The 16,098-nt window shown below is 40.6% G+C and overlaps 1 protein-coding gene across 4 annotated transcripts in view; it reads left to right on the top strand.

The window, feature by feature from the left end:
- The window catches only part of KANK1 (KN motif and ankyrin repeat domains 1), a 188,509-nt gene that overhangs the window by 52,045 nt on the left and 120,366 nt on the right, over positions 1-16,098 (top strand). For all 4 annotated transcript variants that reach the window (XM_019730205.3, XM_019730184.3, XM_074330512.2 and 1 more), the window contains one exon: positions 11,169-11,294. The gene's annotated coding sequence lies outside the window, so the exon portion shown is untranslated. The remainder of the gene's footprint in view (positions 1-11,168; positions 11,295-16,098) is intronic.

Genomic DNA, 16,098 nt, shown 5'->3' on the forward strand with positions numbered 1-16,098 from the left:
TGTTTTATTTTTCAGTGTTATTTTCTTAATGTGTATTATTAGAAGTAAAATTATAGGGTCAGAAATTACATTTCTTTTTAAAACTGTAATCACTTTAAAGGTCCTTGATGCATTTTGCCAATTTGATATCTTTAAAAAAAAAAAAAGGGGGGAGGGAACCAGTGTCCACCCTCATGGCAGTGTGTGGGTGCCTGTCTCCCTGTAGACCGGCTCTTGGGGGGATGGATGGTTCTGGTGCTCTTTCCCCCAGCTGCCGTGCTCCATCCTGTACCAGCTTCTCTGTGGGGTGTTTTGTGTGACAAGGTGGTATCATGTGTCTTCTCCACAAGAAAAGGCATTGTTACCAAGGCAAACAGTGCCACTTGATACAGCTACATACACGCCAGAGCCAGAGAAAACCTTCACCAGGGGGATTGTTGACCATTGCTAGAGGTAGTGGCAATGCAGAAGTTACATACTGTTCCTTTGGCAACACATGTTAATGGATTTTTTTCTGATGTTGGAGCTCTTCTTAAATGAAAATTCTAAACACCGACCCTAGGAAAATATACTAACAAAATAAAAAGCATTAGTCAGGAATGCATTGCTTGTTAAAATTTGGCAAAGGAGATCGCATATTGTTGAATGAGGTAGGTTGCCCATTTCTTTTTAATAGGTAAGGAAAAAGACATGCTTCACTTAAGTGAACACATGTTTAATAAGAAGACAGTGACCAAGATAGGCTCTCTGGCCACGAGGTGATCTCCTTTGCTAAATCTTAACAAGCATTGCATTCCTGACTAATGCTTTTTATTTTGCATTTTTCTTTCTGTCTTTCTAGTACCATGTTTCCCTGAAAATAAGACCTAGCCAGACCATCAGCTCTAATGCGTTTTTTGGAGCAAAAATTAACATAAGACCCAGTCTTATTTTAATATAAGACCGGGTATAATATAATATGATATAATATAATACCGGATCTTATATAATATAATATTATATCATACCCGGTCTTATATTAGTTTTTTTGCTCCAAAAGACGCATTAGAGCTGATGGTCCAGCGAGGTCTTATTTTCAGGGAAACACAGTTGAAAATTTCTGAAATACGATTTCTTGCTGGTCTAGAACGTGTTAAGGTTGTATCAAGTGGCAGATCCTTTTAGGACTTGCTTTTTCATTCTTTGCCATCTTGTCAAATATGACCACGGTGTAAGTCCTAATACAGGAACTGTTAGGTTTCACAGGCAGTTATCTTTTCTTTCCAGCATGTTTTGAGAAAAATAGTTGAACGGGTATAAATTTTAATTACTGGCAGGGTGGAGGAGAGTCTGACTCGCAGAATTCGTGATGCTCGTGTGCTGCTGCAGTAATTGGTCAGGTGCTTTCTTTACGTCCTAATGAGTTAACGCTGCTACCAAGGGGCAGTCTTGACAATCAAAGAATAAAAGATAATTTGTGAATGTGGAGAGCCTGAATCAATAAATTAAAATTGCTGCCTTGCCAGTCTTTAAATTTATCTAATAAAAATCAGGACCACTTAAAAAAAGAAAAGAAAAAAGCCAGAAGTAACATAAGTCATTACTCAGGAGAAAAGTGAGGGGATTACAGAAGTCGCAGGCATTGTTTTGTTCTTATTTTAAAGACTATGTTTAAATGGTTGACAGTGTTCTCTAACTCACTCCTCTCCCTCCCCTGAGATTAATTGATCTTTGCTTTAAAAATCCTGAATGCAAAGACAGGAATTCCCTCCCTGTGGTAAGAATGATGGAGAATGGCCAATCTCCCTACATTACTGGATAGTGGAGATGCTACACATTTTGAGAATGTTTACTATCAGACTGGGTTAACTATAGGTGAACAATGGCCTTCTTGTTTTTGTAAGTGAAGCGAGCTCAGTTAGAGTTTCTGAGGAGACGGCTAGGAATTGCTTGGAGGGGGTCGCGCTGGAGGATGAATGGGGCTCTGCCCATCCACCTCTGTTTTGTGCTGCCAGGATGCTCGCCGCAGTAACCTGGGTTTGTCTTGATAGTGGAAGGGCTCGTCTTGTCCTACAGAAGTAGAAATCACAGATGCATCACTAGCATCATCTCACCTTGGCCTTGGGCTGCAATTATTGGAAAGGCCCACGTCAAACCCACTCCTCTCTTGGGAAAGGTGACAGAAGTTCTTTGCCTGTAACATTCCATCACTTCTAAGGAGCAGTAGGCTGGTGATTGGGCAGGACGCCAGCTGCCTGTGCTGAAACACCAGAGCCTGGGCTCTGATAATTAATGAGGCTTGAGAGAACATTTCCTTGGCATATTTTACAGCTTGACCCAGTGGACGGGGGCACCCTGGGGAAATTGGCCTCTGTTCCCACTCTTTCTTTCCTAGAATGAAGTGTGGCATTTATGTGATGGTTAATATTGGAATGAGCACCGTGCCATCCTATTCTCAACAAGGAAGAAGCCTTTATATTTTATAATTCTTTATTGAAAGTACTGCTACTCTCTTTTTTTAAAGTGTCTATATATATTTTAAATGGAAATGTGTGTATTTGCTTTGTCTCTCTACATATGGTGGAACTTGAAGTAATTTTTTTTTTCACAAGGGAGAATCAAAAGCATCTTTTTCGAGATTATTCTGAATTTTGAGAAGGCTAACATTTGCTAGGCTTTGTCTTTTTTTTTTTTTTAAGATTTCTTCCATCTTGCCTGGTGATCTCTGGTCTTAAATGTTACAAATTATTTCAATTAAAGAACTCAACAGTATCCTGAAACACAGGGCAGTGGCCGTTACTTGGTAACATCTTTGAAATTACATAGTAATAACCTTCCATCAGATTTGCAATACTATGGAGGTGGGTAATCTCAAATTATGTATGGAAAGTTAAAGCACAGAGAAGGTTAGTACAGTACTTGCTGGAGGTAATTCCCATGGTTGTTGACAAAAACCACATTCTTAATCCTTTACGTAAGAGAGACTTCCATTTTATGCAAGAAATGAATTAGAGAAGATAGTGTTCCAGTTAATGGCAAAGGATAAGCTTCCCAAATGGTTCTCGAAGTATGGTACCGGGACCAGCGCTGTCTGGGAGCTCGTTAGACATTTACATGTTTAGGCCTTAACGCCAGACCTACTGAGTGAAACTCGGGAGCCCAGCAATTGTGCTTTTAAGCAGCCCTCCACCTCTTTGTGATGCAGTCTAAAGTCTGAGGACCACTCTCTTGATAGTCTTTCCACCGTTGTTTGTGTAGTTTAAATGCTGAGGGTTGACCTCAGGTCAGAAGCAGGGGGGCAGTCTCATTGGAGACCCCCGGAACCTGACTTTCCATGAAGGCAGAAGATAGGTAAGGGAGCAGGAGAGGAACTCATATTTCAGTGGCCTCTGCTATGCCTGGCACTGTGTCTGGCTTTCCATGAGGTCTCCTGCGTTCAGTCCCCCCTCCATCTCGTGTGTGCCAATCGTGTGCTCCTTGTGCCGCAGGGGTACCGCCTCATTTTCCAGTTGTAATCTCAGCCCCAACAGCAGTCCCAGCCAGTTGTCTCGGTTCTTTGACTGTTGGTCACTGAGAATTAACACTCCATTTCATTGTGGGAGTTATGCACTGGCTCACGGGGCATGCAGTTTGGGGTGAGAGATCGGAAGCTTCCTGCTAAACTCGGTGCTTCTTCCTGGAACCGTAATTTTATTTCAGGCATGTGGGAAGGGAGGGACCGTGTCTTTCTTGTACAGCATTACATTCCCTGTACCTAAGGTACAGTGCTTGGTAAACAACTGTTGAATGAATATTCATCTTAGTAGCACAAAGATTGTGTTTTCTCCTAAAGAGCTCATGCCCTGTCTTCAAACTCACTTTTCTGGTTATGTAAAGACACTGGCTCTCAAATTGTGGTCCCAGATCAGCAGCAGTAGCAGCTGGGAACTTGTGAGAGATGTACAATCTCTGGGGCTCCATCCCAGGCTCAGAAACTCCGAGGCTGAGGGCCAGCAATCCACTTCAGCAAGCCCCCCAACGTGCGCGTGCTTTCTGCTGACATGTGAGGGCCACTGCATTTAGGCGTGAGGCGTAGGTGGTTTGTTGTTGTTGTTTTTAATGGTACCTTTTATGATAATTTTCTGGGGAAGTAAAGATGTTTCTCATTTAAACTTTGGGGATAAGAGAACACTGAAGCGCATGACTGTTCTTTTCCATTTCAAGAAACTGTAGTTGGATGTTTACTGGAGAAATTATTCCAAGCCCTACCAAGTATCAGTCAGAAAATTGTTAGGACTCTACACACAACTGTCTCCCACCTCTGTATAATATTTAACTTTTGCTTGAAGGGTAGTCCCCAGCTATGCTAAAAATTCAGTCTTTAAGGTGACACCCCTATCCAAGGGGAGGGACTGAGAGCAACGCACTTTCAAAACTCTTGGGGTTTTACTGCGTATTTAACAAAATGTCTGTGGCTGAAAACAGGAGGAGAAATTGACTACACACAGTTTTGAACATACATACACACATGCACATACACAAGGTGTGATCAAATAATACTGTGAATGTCTCAATAAAAAAACTTTATTACAGTAAAAGACACATTACCATTAATCCCCTTCAAAATACTCCCCCTCGCTTTGAACACACTTACCCATCGTTCTTTCCACTTTCTGAAGCAGTTCTGGAAGTTCTCTTTTGTGAATGTGTTTACTTCATCCTCCATCATGACACTGCTCCGTGTCACACAACGCTTATGGTATACGGCAATTTCTGTCAAATAAAAACATTACGGTGTGTCCTCATCCACCTTATTCACTGGATCTGGTACCGTGTAACTTCTGGCTCTTCCCCAAAGTCAAAATGATTCAGGACATCGAGGCAGCCACGGCAGCACAATTAAAGACACCCAGCATCTGGCCATTCTCTTGGGTCTCCTGCACATCTGAGGGTGCTTCCAGGGCGGTGGCACTCTGGTGCTTCCAGAGGTGCGACTCTCTGCCGCTCGAAGTCTCACACTCACTCTCCTCCAAGAACCTCCTCTTAGTCTGGGGGCTGTTACTCTCTTCTCAAACCCTGTTCTCCTTAAGGAAGGCTGACCACAGCCTCCCTGAAGCAGGGAAGCCAGAGCCCTCTATCACATGAATGAGGAAAGTGCAGAGAAAAAAACTTCACTGAGAAAGCCACCTGCCCCAGAGTCAGTAAATCCCCAGTGCCTGCCGCATCCAGGCGCTGTGGTCAGCTCTGCCTCCTCCGGCAGCATCAAAGCATCAGTGGCCCATGTCAGATCCCCACCTCGAGGCATCACCTTCTCTTCCTCATGGCTCCTGATTTGTGGGAGGCTGCACCTACCCCATACTGGCAGGGGGAGTAGAGATACGTATTGTTGTTTGGTTGTTTCTAAAGCTCTTTGGAGACCTGTGTATTCCAGAAGAGTGGCCTTCACATTCCTAAGCATTTTCTATAAATCTTCAGTGAATTCATAAAGTATGGATAGAGGTTTCATTTTCCCTTTTCCAGTGATGGATAATTTAGTTCTATCAATATTCCTGCAAAGCAATTCATCTACCTGGCCATCACACACTCTGCACGTTTGCCCTCAGGTTCTCAGTCGTTAGACTAACTGCGAGTGCAGCCAGTTTCAGTCATCATCTACCGTCCTTTATTTCTGATGCTGCCTTGCCCACAGCAGAACTAATGCGTGAAAAATAAAAACATTTTGGGGGATATACTTAGGATTAAAGCAAGGGGAACCTCATAAAAGATGGTAAAGCTTGCACATAGCATTAATTTAAAAAATGCGATCTTGGGCAAGCAGCGTATTACGGAGGACCTGTGAATGCCTCTTCATCTAGAATTTCAGTATAAGCTGTACCTAAAATATTTATACAGCACAGTGCTGCTTCGCCCCTGATAAAGCATAGGTTCATGTGTATACTGTTACTACAGACGTCACTAACATATAAGCAGCTGAAGGACCTTTAAGGATATTTGGAATGTTAGAAAGTCAAGTATCTGTCATGGGGTTGAGTTTGTAGTGACTGGTAAAGTGGCCTTAGTTCCTAAACAGAAATATTTCTCTTGTTACCAGAATGGCACTTCATAGTCAAGACACATCATAGAAAGAGAAGAAGAGGGTTTAATAATGTGAAACTTCGAAGAATGGATCGCATAGAAGCTGGTAACCTGGTTAACTGTTGGTAGAGAGATTGGAGTAGCCCCTGGGATTCCTGTTAAGAAAGAAATGTTGCTAAAAACACAGCTGGGAATAATTTTGTTACCCAGTCTTTTAGGATCAATACAAAGCTTACTTGTAAAAAAAAAAAAAGCTAATTTTAATCTTACTAACTACGGATGCTTATTACATTTTATCTGTAAAAGAGGAATGATAAAACCTGCCTAATGGGCTCCTTGTAAGGACTGAAAGAATACAGTGCCTTAGTAGTTACTTAGTAACAGCAATTTTTTGTTTGTTTTAACAGTGATTGCTTCCAGTCATGACTTTAGCTGTATTTTCTGTGATCCCTAAAGTAGACCAGCAAAGTAGTGGTGTTTCTGTCTTAGAGATAAAATTAAAAATTGAAGAAACTATTTGCATGCAACACAAAAGACAAAGTTCATGTATACTATCCTGATATGATACCTCTGCATCCTTATGATAAGGAGCCTTTCTGATGCTCTGATACGCTTGGAAGGGTTTTGTTCCTGGTAGCCAAAGGCTTCCAATTAATATACCATCTCCTCTTCCTTATTAGGGTACCAAGTTAATAATATCCCTGATAGACAAAGAAGGACTACAAATGAGTAACATGAACATTGTAGCAGAAAAATAAAGGACATACACAAGAAGTGCACAAAAGTGAAAAAATGTTCAATCTCAGAGATATGCTAATGAAAGTAAACCTTTTTAATCTATAAAATAGATGAATTTAAAAAATACTACTACACAGCTTTAGAGGGAGTGTGGAGAATTGTACTACTCATATACCACTCATGCACCACTGGAACATAGAGTGGGTCAGTCATTCTGTAGGGCAAGTTATCGACAATATTATATCCATATGTTTTGCATAAATTTGAACCATAACTTTATCCCCAGCAAATACTTAATGAGCTGGTCAAGGCGTCCATCTCACTATTATCTACATAATCAAAACTTGGAGGTGACTTAAATGCTTCAAGGGGATTTATTAAAATGGATTTTTGTACAGTCATTAAAAATAAAGCTATAGAAGACTATGAAGTGACACAAAACTTCTGTCAATAAACAGGAAGAGCAGGTTACAAATAATACCATATGATTCACGTTTAATAAAAATTATGCTTACACATTTGTGTGTTATGTTTATAAATGTGCCATGCATACATACCAAAGTGGAAGGAGATTTTTAAAATGTTAATAGTGCTTACATTTTTTTCTTTATTCACATTTGATTTTTCTAAACTTACAGTAAAAGACAATCAGTACTTTGAAGGAAGAAAAACCTGTTGAAAGTTATCTTTTTGACAATTCAGCATAAATTATGTAAATTACCCAGACGTAGTAATATAGTATCTGACTTGAATCTGGATTTTTGCTATGTTGATCTGACACACTTGAGTGTCTGCTTTCCTTTTCTCTTTTAAATGAATATAATTTACCTAAAGGAGGAAAATATAATTTAGATGTTCAGACTTGATATAGATGTTGAGTAGTTCTGTAAGCTTTCTTGGGGAACCAAAACCAGGCACGCAGGGTGCTGTTCGGGAGAGAGAGGTTGGTAAGATGTGCAGTCAATTAGTTTTAGTTGAGCTGTGGTGTATATGGAGGGGTGAGGCGCAAGGGAGGAAGAGTGAGGTGAGGTGCTTTTATTGGGCTGTTATGTGTGTCAGGTGAACTTCAGGGTAGAAAATGACCAGCACAAACCTTTTGGCTTGCTAACCACAGTTCTAGATTGGGAGCCTCTGCTTGTCTCAACTTGCCCTCCCAGTTTCTCCTCAATCCCCTGCAGTCTGCATCCTATACCATCCCTATTAAAAATTGCCCTCAGAGTCAACTATAATTGAAAAAATTAGAAAAGGGGGCAAAAGGTGAAGGAGAATAATTTCCAGATATAAAACAAATATGGGGATGTAATATTCAGCATGGGGAATATAGTCAATAATATTGTGATAACACAGTACGGTGTCAGATGGTTGCTGGGCTTATGGTGATCACTTCTCTAGTTATATAAATGTTGAATAACTATGGTGTACACCTGAAACAAATGTAATAATTGTATTTTAGCTATATTTTTTAATAAAAATCTAAAAACATAAAAAGAAAATTGCCCTCAGAGGTCACCAGTAACCTCCTTACTAATTGTTTAATCCGGTGACATCTTTTTCGTCCCCATCCACAGCACTTGACTTCACTCATCTTTCTTTGGGCTAAGCCTCTCCATTCTCCTGGTCGTTTTTGCTCTGTAACCACCTTTGTGTCTCCTTCATTTGTTCTTCTTACCTCTGTCTCCCTTCATCCTTCACTGTCTTCTAATCATTCCCCTTAGAATTTTTATTTAGTCTTGAGGCTTCAACCATCTTTGTTGGAGGTAAAAGTTTGCACAGTCTTTCCCACTGTGAGTCATCCCTGTTGCTGCTAGGAGTTTGGTCATAAAATGCTCTTTTTGAAATTAGAACGCTTTCACTTTGACACACAATCTACAGACATTGGAGCTTATGATAAAAAAATACGGTGAATATTTAAATTTAAAAAATTTATTTAGTGAAAGACATATAGCCATTAATCCTCCCCAGAATACTCCCCATCACTTCAAACACGCTTATCCCATCGTTCTTGCCACTTTCTGCAGCAGCTCTAGCAGTCCTTTTTCGTGATATCTTTAGTTGGGCTGTCGTGGCTGCCTCCATGTCCTGAATCGATTCAAAATGTTTCCCTTTCATGGTCATTTTGATTTTAAGGAAGAGCCAGAAGTCACACGGTGCCAGATCCAGTGAATAAAGTGGATGAGGACACACCATAATGTTTTTATTTGACAGAAATTGCCATACCAGAAGCGATGTGTGACACAGCGCCTTTCGTTGTAATCACAAAATATGGTAAAAGCCGCTGCCAAGTACCATCCAACGGAAAGGCAGGGATCTTCAATACAGGAAGCAGTGCATTGAACTGTGGTAACTGTGTGACAAGTTTCAGCTTGTTCCGTGCAGTCAGTTGGGTATGAGCTACGGTTGAGAGAAGGTGTGTTTTAAAGTGTGCTGGAAATCCTCCTCCTCCATGACAATGCTCCATGTCACATATCCCTTCTGGTATACAGCAATTTCTGTCAAATAAAAACATTATGGTGTGTCCTCATCCACCTTATTCACTGGATCTGGCACCGTGTGACTTCTGGCTCTTCTCCAAAGTCAGAATGATTCAGGACATTGAAGCAGCCACAATAGTGCAACTAAAGACACTCACAAAAGAGGACTTCCAGAACTGCTTCAGAAAGTGGCAAGAATGATGGCATAAGTGTGTTCAAAGTGAGGGGGAGTATTTTGAGGGGAATTAACAGCAATGTGTCTTTTACTGTAATAATTTTTTAAAATTTAAACATTCACTGTATTATTTGATCATACCTTGTATCTCCTGGCTCCATAAAGAGACCACAGATTGTCTATGAATGGTCTCCTTGATGATGGAATAGCCTCCTTATATGAGCTTTTCCACACAAACAAAAATTATGGAATTGATAAAACAATCTTATTTCAAGGTACAAAGTCTTGTAAATTTCAAAAAATAAAAAATAAAAAAATTCCAGAGCCAAAAATACCAGGTTTGTAAAAACTCTAATGTGTTCCATGTTGAAAGGAAAAACTAACTTCAAATAGTCAAATAGACTCTCCAGCTAGACAACTAAGCTCAATAAACACAAAACAATGGGCAATACCATTAAGACACACTGTGTGAGGGCTAAATTTTCTGGAAAGTGGGCTTTCTCAGGGCCATGAACTTGAGCTGAGCCTTGACAGAGAGGAAAAGAAAAGCTGTATCTTGTATGGGGAATGATAGGTACAAAAGCAGGGTGTGTGTGTTCTTTGGACTAGGACAGAAGGTGTTTGTTGGAAATTGGAGGAAGATAAGATAAATGGATTTAGATTATAGAAGAACCTGAAAGCCAGCAGAGGAGGTTATGTTTGATGGAAGAGAAATTTTTCACCACCATGAGTAGGGATGTGAGAGAATGCTAGATTTGGAAATTAGAAGAACAGAGAACTTCAGAATTGGCGGTATCCTGTAAGGTAAGATAAGAATGATTATTCGTTGAGTACCTGCTATATGTCAAGCACAAGACTCAGTTTTTATTCTTACATATTATTCCTATTTTATATATAACAAACACTCTGAGTTTTGAGGAAATATAATTTGCCTAAATTCTGCGGAATTCCTGGACCAACTTTGAAGTCCACAGACATCTGACTTCAAAGGACAATAAAGTTAGAGAACATTGAAACCACTTCTTCATTTTACAGTCAAGAAAATTGAGACCCAAGGGGACAGGGGACCCATTCAAGGTTATACAGGTAATAATAGGATGAAAGCAGTTGCTCTGCAGGAGAGAGTGGATAGGTGGTGATTTGCAGAGAGAGACCAGGTTAGAGCCTGATGTTGTAAACAGGTAGGGGTGCCAAAGAATTTGGCAGAGGTGAATTGGAGTGAGAAAGAGGCAGAGAATGGTAGGCCATTCAAGGGACAGTGGTAGTGAATTGATCTCGGAATAAAGGATGGAGAGGGATGACTTGAAAGTAGTCGACCGTTGTAATCCCAGGGACCTGCCATTTACAGAGAAAATCCTAAATGGAGCTAATTTTAAGAGAAAGGCCATTCGTTTCTTATGAAGTGGTCTGAATGAAATGACAGATACCAAAATACAAAAACCGATGGTATTTATGAGCTGACTGATGTACATATTGACAAGCCCATGGTGAACAGTAATGGAAGTGAAGATGAAAGGCAGTGAGGAACCAGCCCTTTGATGGGATGGTGAGTTACCCCAACAGCAAAGGAGACTCACATCTGCTTGTTATCCTAGGTTCTCTTTTATTCTGGTCTGCCCCTCCCACCCCACCAGAAATATGACTTAACTGTACTTGGATTCCTGAACTGCATAGCTGTCTCTCATAATTGATTTCCCTCTCCTGTAGGTCTCGAGCCTAGAAAAGGAGTATTGCTCTATCATATTTCTCTCAACGAGCCTTTTTTCTTTCAGAACGATTGTCACTGTACTGGATGGACTGCCGAACTATTGAACTGCTTCTATCTTTTGACCACACTAGGAAATTGTCCGTGGAGTTGAAATATTTACTGCAGTAATTTCTGGCCGTACATAATTGAGGTAAGGTATACTTTATTCCTATACACCTATGATGAAGTTGTCATGTTTGTGTCCTTTACCTTTGCATTTTTAGAGACATTGAGCCATCCTTTTCCCCTTTTTTTTATGTTCTAATAATCCCTCAGAGCGCTCCTAGTCTGAATATATATAAGGGTGCAGAAAAGACGTTTACAGGATGAAATAAGAGCAAGCTGTTTGACTCGGAAGAATAAAGGGGGAAATGTATTACTCCAGATTAAATCAAGAAAGTGCCTCATTTCTATAAATACAATATGCATAGAGTGGATTATACTAGAGAAAAATCAGTAGGTTGAAAGGAGTATTATTAAGGCTACTTGAAAAAAATGGAGATACTTAAATATTAAAATATTGCTGGCTTTATTCAAGTAAGGAACATCTAGAAAATAGAGCGAATTTAAAAGAAAAATTTGTATTCTACTTCCAGAGATAATCACTGGTAAAATTTTACTGCATTATTTGTAATATTTGTATTACAAATACTTGTAATTATGTGTCAGCCGTATGTCTTAATTTGCTAGATTTTTGCAAATGAGGGACATCACATGCTTGCTCCATGCCAGGCTCTGTACCTAGCACTTTACATACGTTAATGTATTAACTCTCTCAACCCTGTGAGGTTGCTACTTTTCTTATCCCCATTTAAACATAATAAAATTGCAATTCAGAGAAATTAAACGACTTTCCCATGTTCACACATTTGGAAAATCCACTCAGAATTTGAAGTAGTCAGATACCAAAGCCTACACCAACAGGATATTTTTGCACACTTCTTTTCCTTATCAAAATGCTTGTTTCTTTTGCTATAGCATCATTTGAAATGACTGCACAGTATTCACTTACATTTGGTATGCAATGGTTTCTCTACTCCATCTCCTTTTCTTGGAGATTTATTTGTTGTTGGTTTTTTGCATTTACTTTTAGAAATAGCATTGTAGTGAATGTCTTTTGTGCACATCCCATGACTTCCCTGAGACAAATTAGTACAAGTGGCATTGCTGAGTTAGTGGGAACATGGGAATTTATCATTCCAGTTTTGATACACTCTGCTAATTGTCTTCTCAAAAGGGTGTACCAGTTTATACTCTTACTAGCAGTCTGTGGAAGTGCCTGATCACCCTAACCCCTCAGCAGCCTTGGTAATTAGCAGTTGGAATACTTCTGTTTGCCTCTTTAAAAGATACCAGGTGTCCTTATTCAGGTCCATATCCCTGCCTCTAATACTCTAGGGCCATGGCCTCCTGACTGGCTTCTCTCTGTCTGCTCTAGACCTCACTTTGTCACTAAAGGAATTAATTGCAGGACCGTGGGTAAAATCATGGGTTCTAGAACTAGACACCTGGATTCAAATCATGACTGTATTCCTCTGCCTTGATTTCTCCATCAATAAAATGGGAATGGTAATAAAACCTTTCCAGTAGTGATGTGAGGTGATAGTTGATGTAAAATACTGTAAACAGTGCATGATCCATGCTACATGCTCATTGATTGTTGGTTGCTACTGTTACTTTCCAAAAGTCCATGCTTGTATAATTAAAAAACCAAAGGTTATCCTTGTTTTGAATGAAATATGATTATTACCAAGTTTGCAATTCACACTAGAAGCTAAAATGCTGACATTGCAATATTGTTGGTGTGAACACAGTGACCAGCCCGAAGGTCACAAATAACCATCCCGACCTCCGTTGATACCCAGAGGTCAAGGATAAGGAGGAAGCAGTAGTAACAGGAACAACTAGAATGTTTAAGTGTTTTATAAGCTCACAGAGCACTTTCACACACGGCCTCACTTCGTCCTCACTTCATACCGTAAGCCGTGAGGGAGGTGGAGCAGCTGTTTCTAACCTGGGTTTACAGAGGAGGAAATTGACTTGGCGGACTACAGCGACTTGCTTACTTAGTCATGGAAACGGTCAGTGGCAGAGTGGGGTGTGTACTCTAGGCTCTCCGACTGTACATCTGTACTCGATGCTTCCTGACAGGGATGAACTGAAGAGGTACAGGTCTAGATCCCCAGGTCTAGAAGTCAAATCTTTTCCCTCTGGCTTCTACATAGACAGACTGGGAAGCAGGAATACCTGGGTATTATCCCCCTGCATCTGTTCTTCACACAGCAGAGTGATCTTTTTCCAGCATAATCGCATCGGGCCACACCCCTGCCTAAGCCTGCCCTGGCATTCTCCTTCACCTGGGTCTGCAAGGCCAGGCATGATCTGGCTTTGCCTGCTCTCCAGCCTCACTGCTGTCACTCACTCTAGAACACTCTGTTCCAGCCCCACTGGCCTCCTTTCCAGGAACATGCCAATCTCTTTCCTGCCCCCAGGTTCTCTAAGTGCTATTCCTCTGCTTGGAACACATGTTTGTACATGTGTGTGCATACACACCCTCACCACACACATACTTGTGCTCACGCCCCTTTCTTGTGGCTGATGCATTCAGGGAGGCCGTTCCCAAAAAGAGCTCTGGAACAGGTTACTTGGGGTCCCTTGGCTTTCCCATTCTCTAGCTCTGTGTCCTTGGGCAAGTTCCTCACCTCTTCCTCACTGGTGACATTGCGGCATCAGAATCGTCATCGTAATAGTACCTATCTCAGAGTTGTTGGGAGGACTAAGTGCGTTAATTCATGCAAAGCTCTTAGAAAACCACCCTTTTCCCCAGAAGTGGCCATCAGTGGTTTGCCTTTCACTCGCAGGTTTCGGCTTAAATTTCACCTCAGTCAGTGCCGTCCTGTCCCACATTGGCCATTCCTGCCAGTATTCTCGATCTCGTAATCCTGGTTTTTCCCCCTTTGAGTATTTTCCCCCTTTGAGTATCAGTAAGCAATTATTTTATATTTTCTTTTTTCTATTTCCCCCTGTAGCCTGTGACTCCACAGCTAGGTCTCTGCTGCTTAGCATAGGAAGTTTGCAGAATGAATGAATATCAACATCTCCAACCACAAGATTACATAGAAATTCCACCTACATTTTCTGACTGGAGTTTGATGGTATCATTTCACAGTATATTTCATCTGTATGAAACTTAGTTTGAAGTGTGGTTTTAGATACGAATGAAAATTAATTTTTTTCCCTAATGAGTAGCCAATTGCACTTTTTGTGATTCTTTTACAGAGAGTTCCAACCTAAATTATTATCCTTAGGAACTGTGACATTTTTTTGTTTCTTTCATTTGTTTTTCCGTACTTGGGTAGTCCTTTTGCAAACAGTAAATGCAGAAACGGTTCATCAACATGAGTCAAATTGCTCATGAGAGGGAGAGCTGCTCTTGGGTCCCCTACCACGGCCTAACTTCCGAGAGGAAGGAAGACACAGTGTTACCGACTTAGGGACTTGTTCCGTTTGTGCAATCTCTCATACTGCTAAACCTGCGAGACATTTTGGGCAATCTTCTTTTAGATATTCTGTCTGCCATTTTTTAAAAAAAAACTATTGAAACCTAAAAATTTCAACATTCCAATGACTAAATTACTTTTCCTTAACTGCCTCTTGCATTTAGATGAGGGACAGAAATGCTTTGGCAGATCATGTATTCTAATCTTTGGTCTGGAAGAATTGGTCACGATTCTTCCCAATATTTTAACTTCTAAAATTAAAGTTAACGACAAAAATAATGTATACCCATTGTCACATAGTCAAGCCGTAAAAGATGTATACAGAAAAAAATTGACGATTGCATCTTACCCTCTGGCCCACCCCTTAATATAACCACTGCTGAGTGTACTGTATATTCTTCTAGACTTTTCAATGCTTAGTAAATATATTAGATCTTCACATACACACACATACTTGCATGCATTTTTGGAACAATGTCATAAACCCACTTTCTTATACACATCAGTGGATTTTAAAAACACTTGAAGCCTTTGTTTTATGGCTGGCTGCATCTTAGAGGTCACTAATTGGTGTTTTCCCAGGGCTTTATCGAGCCCTGCTTAGTTTATGCGAATCGCTGGATGGAATCTTCCAGAGAGCAGTGGCTCGGGCACATTCAGGAATGTGGTGTACTGATAATGATTTCTGTCTCGCTACAGAGGAAGAAATGAGGACTTAAAAGGGGAAGCCAGAGGAGTGGCAAAGGAGAAAATCCTTCTAAGTTCATGAGGGTGAACATTTTGCACATTGTTTGTACTGGGTTATGTAACAAGTAGTTTGCTTTTCAGGGAAACAGGATGGCACTGGGGTGCTGTCAGGTTACAGAATTTTTCATGACTTTGTCTCCTGTCATTCTCTTCTGCCTTCTTGTTGTTGTTGTTCTGGTTGTTGATCCATGAGAATAGAAAATAAATTAGGGAAACTAATAATAAAAAGAAAGAAAGGAAATCAATTGGGGGTGGAGTAGGGTGGAGGGCAAAGGGACTCACCTGACTCACCTGGCCGTGCCCTTCACACTGGCATGCGAGGCATGGCTGGCCTGGCTTCTGATCTATGGGCCTGCAGTCCCGAGAACTAACTGTAAAGGTTTCTGTAAGTAATGGGGGCTCTGGACTTAATGCAGAATTGCCCCTGTCAGGGTTTTTCACAGTGCCCACCTTATTATACTAGAGAGGCAAGTTTCATTGCTTAAGGGGACAATTTACGGCAGTGGGCTCCTCTTCTTGTTTTAGATCTTTATGTTTTTCTGCCTCTTAATAAAATGTGAAGTCACAAAGCAATTAAATCGTAGTGTAGTTTTCAGGCAAGAGGTTGGGAAAGGCTAATGGGGGAAAAGGCTAACATGATTGACAGAGGCTGGCTGGAGATTTACATTGAGACTAACTCGTTCCTCAAAATTTTCTTCATTTTCTTGT

This window comes from Rhinolophus sinicus, chromosome 16 (assembly GCF_057876585.1).
Source record: "Rhinolophus sinicus isolate RSI-liver-muscle chromosome 16, RSI-T2T, whole genome shotgun sequence".
Lineage (NCBI taxonomy): Eukaryota > Metazoa > Chordata > Mammalia > Chiroptera > Rhinolophidae > Rhinolophus > Rhinolophus sinicus.